Here is an 8804-nt window from a genome sequence, read left to right as displayed (position 1 = left end):
AAAGAGGAAATTTCTATTCACTGATGATTGTTGAACCAGTCTTGATTATATTTATCCATTTACACTTACAGTAACATTGAACAGGTAAAGGCCGAATCAGTACTCAATCCTGTGCTTCTGAAAAACAAAAACACTTATTTACAAAGAACTGTATTAACGCTACACTTCTAACTACTAGAGTTTGCAAATTGGGTAATTTGGTAAGCTAACTGCTAAATGGTAGTATTATCAGGTTGTTTTTTTTTATATCACTTACAACAAAACTTAGATAGCGTTACATAAACACATATTTTAACCACGGCGTTGTAACACAATAATAATACTTAATAGCCAATACGCGCCGACTTGCGGGGGGGCCGGGGGGCGGCGCCTCCCGTAAATTTATGGTTGAGGGGCAACAAAAATGGTTATTACAGTACAAGTGGTGTTTCAAAGATAAAACACTTCGCGAAAGATATTTAGATCATTTAAACGGACTTAAAGAATGCCAAAAGCAAAAAAACAGCCCACGTTGCTCTTGCCCGCAAAACATCAGCTGATCGCATGGCTTTCTCATACGGTATGGAAATTTCAAAGTAGATGGTAGAGTAACTTGCGCTGCTGGAATAGTCACGTAACTATTCACTGCAATATTAAGTAAACCAGCTAAATTAGACGCGCTATTTTCAACGAGGTCTTCCCGCTGTGAGACAATTATGATTGAACAGAACGCATTGTTTTCTTTGCAATACAAACGTATTCAAAACTTTTACTTAGGCCGACAAGATTTCACACTCCGTAATCTAGGCTACGTCGACAATGATTTTAAGTGCGTTCATTTTGAAAACTGCCGAGCTGGAGACAACAGCTTGTCCTGTGTTAGTTGAACTTGTCTTTTTGAGGTGAAAATCACTTGCGTACATCTCGACCTATACTCGAGTATATACATGGCCGGATTTAGATGATGGGGGCCCGGGGCACTTTTAGATCGGGGGGTCCCCGTGCAAAAAATTTTTTCGCTTCTATGGCGCGAAAAGCCACCTCTACGTCTACAGTAGCATTAATCCAGCACTGCACAGGATTTTGCAGAAACTTTAAAGGCTGAAAGGAAAAAAATAACACAAAATCACATTTTTTCCACGTAGGGGGCCCTTCAAAAGTCGGGGGGCCCGGGGCACCTGCACCCTCTGCCCCCCCCCTAAATCCGGGCCTGAGTATATAGCCTACTGTATTCAATAAAAGACTATAAAGACTTTCGCCGTTGTTAACGCTTTGAAGGTAAGTAATTAGCAAAACGAGCGAAACGAGGTTAATAAAACTGATAGCGGGTTTTCACTCTGCTTCAGATCATGATTTTTTACCTTTTATTTCGATAACTTCACTGTCTTGATCGTTGTTATTCACTCGCACGAAAAGGAAATGAATAGGCTTGTTTTCCAACTGTTCCAATTGTGAGCTCACGATACCAAAATTTTTATGACTAGGTGCTACGTACTGCATGTGTAAAACTAATCGTTTCAAGCAGCGATTGTAATAAATTCGGTTTGCAACCTAGGTGTCAATATAAACAAGACACTAAGCTTAATCAAAGACTATTTTAATTGAGTAAAATGTTGAAGCAGATACAATTTAAAAATAAAACACCTTGCAAAATACACCACTACCGGTATGTGAAAACTTTTTAACACTAAAAATTGTTGCAATCTCATGGCAATAATGTTCGAATCTGGTTAGATAGGCTACTGATTAATCTAATACTGGTTCACATATCATTACAATACAATTCTAAGTTTGGTATCACGTACCTACAATGAAAGTACATGCAAACAGTGATGGGCAGGGCCCACAAGAGGGGGGGACAACCGGTGCATTGCACCGGGGCCTGGTGAGTTCAAGGGGGCCCGACAAAATGTCTAAATTCACGCGTTAAAGTTGATTTGAACGATTTTGCATAAAATATTGTTTTTATATTAGTTCCGTATGTTGATTGGGCCCCTTATGGGTATGCCCTTTTTTAAAACTACAGAATTCTTAATGTTTTGAGTTCAGGGGGCCCGACAAAATGTTAAAATTTGCAGGCTCAGGTTGATTTTGCATAATATATTGTTTTTTATGTTAGTTTCGTATTTCGATTGGGCCCCCCTCATGGGTAGCATATGTCCTTTTTCAAAACTACAAAATTTTCAATTTTTTGAGTTCATGGGGCCCGATAAAATGTTTAAATTTGCATGCTCAGGTCGATTTTGCATAAAATAATGTTTTTTTTATATTAGTTTTGTGTTTCATTTGGGCCCCTCATGGGTATGCCCTTTTTCAAAACTACAGAATTTTCAATTTTTTTGAGTTCACAGGGCCCGACAAAATGTTTAAATTTGCGTGCTCAGGTCAATTTTGCATAAATTATTGTTTTTTATATTACCGGTTGTAGTTTCATATTTTAATTGGGCCCCCCTCATGGGTATGCCCATTTTCAAAACTACAGAATTTTCAATTTTCTTAGTTCAGAGGGCCCGACAAAATGTTTAAATTTGCGTGCTCAGGTCGATTTTGCATAAAATATTGTTTTTTATATTACCGGTAGTTTCATATTTCAATTGGGCCCCTCATGGGTATGCCCTTTTTCAAATCTACAAAATTTTCAATTTTTTTAGTTTAAAGGGCTCGACAAAATGTTTAAATTTGCATGCTCAGGTCGATTTTGCATTATATATTGTTTTTTATATTACCGGTAGTTTCATATTTCGATTGGACTTTGGGCCCCCTCATGGGTATGCCCATTTTCAAAACTACAGAATTTTCAACTTTTTTAGTTCAAGGGGCCCGACAAAATGTTAAATTTTGCGTGCTCAGGTCGATAATATATTGTTTTTACTGTATATAGGCCTACATTATATTAGTTTCGTATTTTGATTGATCCCCCTCATGGGTATGCTCTTTTTTATGACTACAGAATTTTCAATTTTTTACTTTCAGGGGGGCCTGAAAAAATGTTTAAATTTGCGTGCTAAGGTCGATTTTGCATGAAATATTATTTTTTATGTTAGTTTCGTATTTCAGTTGGGCCCACCATGGGCATTCTTTTTTAAAAAACTACAGAAAACACATATTGCAGTGTGAATGAATATTTCAGTTTATTTCAATGTTTTAATTTCAGTGTTAGTCTGGGTGTTTTAATGTGAATATTGGGTGTGTACGGTATGTTTTAATAAACAATTGATTGATCAGGTTAGGTTACAGTCATTACACAGAAGGTATTTCATGCATTTTTCTGACATCTTGTCAATTTATGACACAAGCAAGCAGTGACAGTTATGTGTAATCATGTTGAACTGGTACAATTTTAGTTGTATAGGTATAATCTTGTTTAGTGTGATATTTTAAGAGTTCAGAAAATAGTAAAAAGTATTGAAATATTGTTAGAATTGCTTAGCAAGAAGTCGTTATTGTCACTTTTTCAGTACAAAAATGCTCAAGTGTTTTTTTGTTTTGGATATGATACTAATTACATGTACTGAAATCATGGAACTTCTCTAATATAGCCTGAGACAGTTACAGTATTTTTGAGTTTTTAGGACTTGTTGAATGATTTTGCTGTATTGGAATGCAAGCAAGTTTCGTGGAAGCAGTGCTGGAAAATAATTTTGTCCTTGTAGCAGGGCCAAATGTCATAACAGTCTGACAAAATTCGAAAAAAAGTTAAAAGATTAGTGAAAGTGTGATTTTCTGAGTAAAAATCATAGATCTTTACTTCTGTTGAAGTAGGCCTACAGTTTCTTTCAACTACAGACAGAATCAGAAGTGTCCTAATTGCAATGCAACTTCCTTTTTCAGCACTGCAGAAAGGTGTTGATTTTCAAAAATATGCTTAGTATATAAACAAATATTTGTTTTGTTGAAGTTTTCCTTTTCGTTTGTTTTCACTATTTATTTTTTAGCAGTCTTCTCCAGCCAGGCCAATCCAATCTTACTCTTGAATTTCAGGAACAGTGTAAATATTGGCTCAAAACAGCCATTCTGTCGTTATGCAGGGTATTTGTAAATGTATCGATACATAGTATAGTGATAGATGTAGGTAGGTGCATTTACATTGATAGGACTTGAAAATATAAATATATTCAACTTTGGTTTCTACTGACCACTTGCTGTAGAAATGAAGAGAAAGTGACCCTCAATCGTGCGTGAATGCAGTTTCACTCAAACAAGCAAAGAAAACTAAAGGAGTAAAAATAAGAAGCTGCCTATTGATCCTGAAATAAAGTTGGTTTTTCTTAATGTCATGAACAATAGCAATGCATTCATCCAAGTTTAGTCTCCTGGTCTCTGCTGATTTTAAGGTCAGAAATGATATTGTAGGGTATGTTAATGTAAAGCTGTATGCAGTATGCACAGTTGCACACATATGTATGTCAGCCATGCCGGATAGTGTTGCCATTTTTATCTTCAAAGTGGCTATTTTTACCCACTTTTTGCCATTGTTACAATCAGGTGTTGCCAGAGTTAGGATTAAAGTTAGGAAGGGGTAAGGTAAGGGTTAGAGTTAGGAATAAGGTTAGGGTTTTGATCTTTGCAAATGACTAAAAAAAAAATTCCAAAATACAAGTTTTTGTTTTCAACAGCTATAAACTTTTCCTCAAATTAGAGCAGAATTCCTTATCTGGCAACGCTATTGAGGTTATATTTACACTACATAGTGTAACTATAGCCACAGCCTTTTATCTTTGTGTATAACTAGTGTGTATCTGTGAATTTAAAGTCATAAACACCACTACAATACTGCATTCTTTGTGAAATAGTGGAGTGTTAATACTTTAACCTAATGTATTCTTTGTATTATTTTTTAAATAGATCTGGTTTTAAAATAAAAACACTGTGCGGAACACCATGTATGCATTGGCCTTGTGGATTAACACGCACCGCAAATTTTGCTTGTGATTTGTGAGATATCACGCGACATGTCGCGCTGGGGGGCCCGGCAGCAACATCTGCACCGGGGCCCGGCAGGGCTCTTGGAGGCCCTGGTGATGGGCATTATCGGCGATAATTTACCGGCGATAAATTTTTATCGCTTATCGTTATCGCTCAATTCTTTTTTCAGTTATCGTTTATCGTTATCGCCAAAGGCAATATTTGATTATCGCCGATAAATTTTATTTCGGATCAACACACAAGTGGAAAGACCATGAAAAGTAATATTTTTACTAGCCACCTAGTTAATGAAACTAAAATTGAAACCAGTTCTTCTTCAGTGCCCAAAGTGTGTGTGCACAGGTAGTTGTCAGGGAGGGGGCACGCCCCCCTGCAGCGAAGGCCTTGACAACACAATAATTTTTAGAGTTGCAAATTGCAATGAAATGCATGTGTAGGGACCCGAATGAATTTCCATTGTTTTTAGCTCTCTACAAAATGTAATTCTCACATAACATTTACGTTTCTTAAAAACTCACTGAACCCAAAAGTGAGAATAAATCTAGGCTAGTTGCGTTTCTTAAGAAAACTCACTTGTTGTGCACCGAGATAATATTGATGGATCATTTTTTACTCAAATAATCTTTTACCGGCAGCTTTCCTCAAGTGATTCTGTTTAATGGCAAGTCATCGCTTTCAATCTTCTCTGCTTTAAAGGGGCAGTAAACCCCAAACCATACTTTTCGATTTTTTTGTTTGTAAGTGCTCTAGACATGTATAATAAGTAGTTGTCGTTGAAATTTTCCCTTAATTTCATTGCGTTTCCTTTGTAGGGCCGTTTTAGTTAGCCCTTAGTTTCAGAGCGACGCGTGCTCACTGAACCGTGCGATAATGACGTGTGACGTCATGAGAGTACTAGCCGATCTTATGTTCGCGCAAGATGCATTGTAAGCAAGTGTTCGTAGTGTCGTTTCCAACAAATACAATGAACTACATGTATTTATGTCGATTGTAAGCGGCTTAGTAGTTGATAAAATGAACACTGAAAGCAACTACCTTTCGGCAAGTACCATATTAGTTTGTAAAGAACTAGGAAGATTCTCTCAGGACCTCTAGCATAGCTTACTGGACATGTACAAAATTCACTCTCTCTGTCATCTCTCTGTGCACACGGAAAAGCTTTTCTCAAAGCAGACTTTGTATTGTGACTTTATTTCAAATCAGGATACTTAAACCCAACTATTCATTTTTGTCACGTGGAAACTTCGATCTAATGGCCGAAACGACGCATGACATCAGAGGCACACGGATTGATCTACCAAGATAACCCCAGATCCACTGAACAAACTGTCTGTGGGAAATGTGCTTACAGCATCTGCAAAAACAACTTTTGGTTATATTTACTCTTGTATCTCCAAAATCCTAATAAAATAAAAAGCATCAGAATTGCATAAAGTAGCAGTGTTGTATGTGCCGATTCGATGGGAGACGGCCATGGCCGCAAATTTTTCTTGACTTGGCAATGGGAAGCATGTACATTGTACACTGTACAGCCAAATACAACTTGTATTGTTTCAGTGAATTTGTTTCAGTGAAATTGTTTTCAGTGAAATTGCTTAGCATCAATAAATCATCATTACGTTGCTGTTTTCTGGGCGAAGTTGGCCAGTTTACGAGCAGTTTTGAGAAAAGTACACATATAGCAAATCAGTCGCTTTTTTACATTGATTCAACGTCTGCAGACGTTGAATCAATGTAAAAAGCGACTGATTTGTTATCTGGGTATGTTCACACTGAAACGACCATTTATTAGGTTTAAATGAAGTAAGAAACGAAGTACATCTGCAAAACACAAGCCAATAATATAAAACGAACAAATTAAGTCAGTCTCACACGATCAGAACTTAAAGTAACAAAAGTCCCTTTTACTGAACACAGCAAGAAAAGGTCTTATGAAAATGGGCTTGCTGAGATGGAGTGAGGCGCGAGCAGAGAAAACAATCAATGGAAAGCGCGCTGAGCAGAGAAACTATTACATACAAACATACGTAAAGTAAACGTAAATTTGTTATAAGACACACTGGCTATTCAATGAGTCATGTAAAAGAAGCTGGATTTGCTAGCTAAAGTATAAAATGTACTGGCTGAAGTCCATACCTGAAGAAGTTGCAAATCCACTATTTTATTCAATCTTGTGTCCATGATCGTGCATGTGCCGTGCTTCCCACAATGTCCAGGAGAATCTACCCTTCCATCTCCCGCTAACATGAGGTCAATACCATCACCTTCCAATTGTTGAAGTACAATATTCTGCTCAATGACATATTAAAAATTCTTATCAATGACACTATTTTAAGGAAAAGATTGAGCACTTCCGTTTACAGTATGTGTGTGTTTCCATACATCAGGAAGCATTCATAAAATATCTATAACAGATATATCATTGTTTACAAACTTCTATTTGAATAAGTTTATACTGATGAAGCCACTTGTGTGGCGAAAGCTCTGTATTTAAATACATCGATTCTTCTGATTTGGTGTGATATTGTTTAGCCTACTTTATTTAAAATGTTTTGTCACATTCATTTTCTTTCAATTGCAAGTTGCAGGTCACACCTACAGATTGTGTTAATACCAGGGCATTAGCCTGAGTTGTTGCAATAAACATATTCCAAATCAAGCAAAGCAACTTTTACAGTATTATTTGGCATCACTTCTCTTTCCAAAGCTATTAAAATGTACACTACTGTTATTTCATAATATGTCATATTATAGAATCAAAGTTTCTTACCTTTCGCCGCACTCATTGGCTTCAAGGCAGCTTGGCATCCTTTTGATGAACAAGCACGGAAATCTAACACGTCATATTGTGTTACAGCATCACAAGTAACCATTTCTGTTTGGCATGACTTCGGCTTTTTTTAAATTTTTTCTCTTGATCTTTCCAGGGTAGGAATTGTTCAGGGTACGAATTTGGGTGCATCCCTAGCCAGTAACTGAAAAAGAAAACAACAATGTATATATGAAGGAACATTTTTTGTTAATGCACTTGGTGAATTATACATGGGATGTTCTAAAAGCGCATGTAGCTGGGAATCACTATACCAGCAGGCAGCATACATATTGTAAACTTATGGAAAACAATTTCTCAAGGATGCTACTTCGCTACTATGTACGGTACTTTATAACAAACATGTAGTAATATAATTGTTAGCTTAAAATTACCTCAAGAACTTGCCGCTTCCTAGCAGCCGGTCGCATGGATAAAGTGGAATTTTGTTGTGGAGTTGTCTCTCCACTGGACTTTGAATCCAACGGTTGCAAAGTTGTTGAAATGTTTTTGTTTGGAAAATTGAAGGGCATGCATTAAGGTTTAAATTGAGACGTGTGGCATGACCCATGTCAAATTGAAAAAGATTTTGAAAATCTGTTTCCTTGAAATGGAGTCGCCATATTGTGCTGGACTCTGTTGATCCTGGCCACACTCTTGTGGTGTTTACAGACTTGTTCCATTTCTTTTTTATGGTACGATTTTTTGGAAAATGGAACAAAGAAATTTTATCAGTAGCCTAGAAGAACTGCCAGATGAACAGTTATATACGGTACAACACACCGATTTGGCATGATGAGTACCAAATTGTAACAGGTTTAGCTTAGTTTACTCACACAGCACTGGGGAAGAATGCATATTGAGATATAGGCCTACTTGTCTAGCCAATACACAATCACAAATTGAAATACATGAATAAATACTGAGACTGGTAGGTAGGCCTATCGTGCACACAGCACTGACTAATCATGAAGTAAAAAATAAATGCAAATCTCTGCAACCCTTGCTGTTAAATACCATCAAAACTATGCAAACACTGCAAGGTCTAGCCCAAAATGTTTAGGTTAAACGTCCAATAAAAAGTTTAGTG

General features: G+C 36.8%; 1 long non-coding RNA gene across 2 annotated transcripts; it reads right to left on the bottom strand.

Annotated features, from left to right (window-relative positions):
* Window positions 1-6080: 6080 nt before the first annotated feature.
* On the bottom strand, window positions 6081-8546 carry LOC145778083 (uncharacterized). 2 transcript variants are annotated; one of them, XR_014290413.1, is made up of 4 exons: window positions 8110-8546; window positions 7676-7880; window positions 7042-7194; window positions 6081-6259 (listed from the first exon to the last, which is right to left on the bottom strand). It is a non-coding gene; the product is annotated as an uncharacterized LOC145778083 (long non-coding RNA). The 2 variants fall into 2 exon arrangements; XR_014290412.1 differs by having other exon boundaries at window positions 7042-7169.
* Window positions 8547-8804: the final 258 nt, after the last annotated feature.

The sequence above is a fragment of the Aplidium turbinatum genome, chromosome 10 (genome assembly GCF_918807975.1).
Source record: "Aplidium turbinatum chromosome 10, kaAplTurb1.1, whole genome shotgun sequence".
Classification (NCBI taxonomy): domain Eukaryota; kingdom Metazoa; phylum Chordata; class Ascidiacea; order Aplousobranchia; family Polyclinidae; genus Aplidium; species Aplidium turbinatum.
The sequence above is the reverse complement of the archived record's forward strand: the minus strand, read 5'-3'. Positions and strand labels throughout refer to the sequence as shown.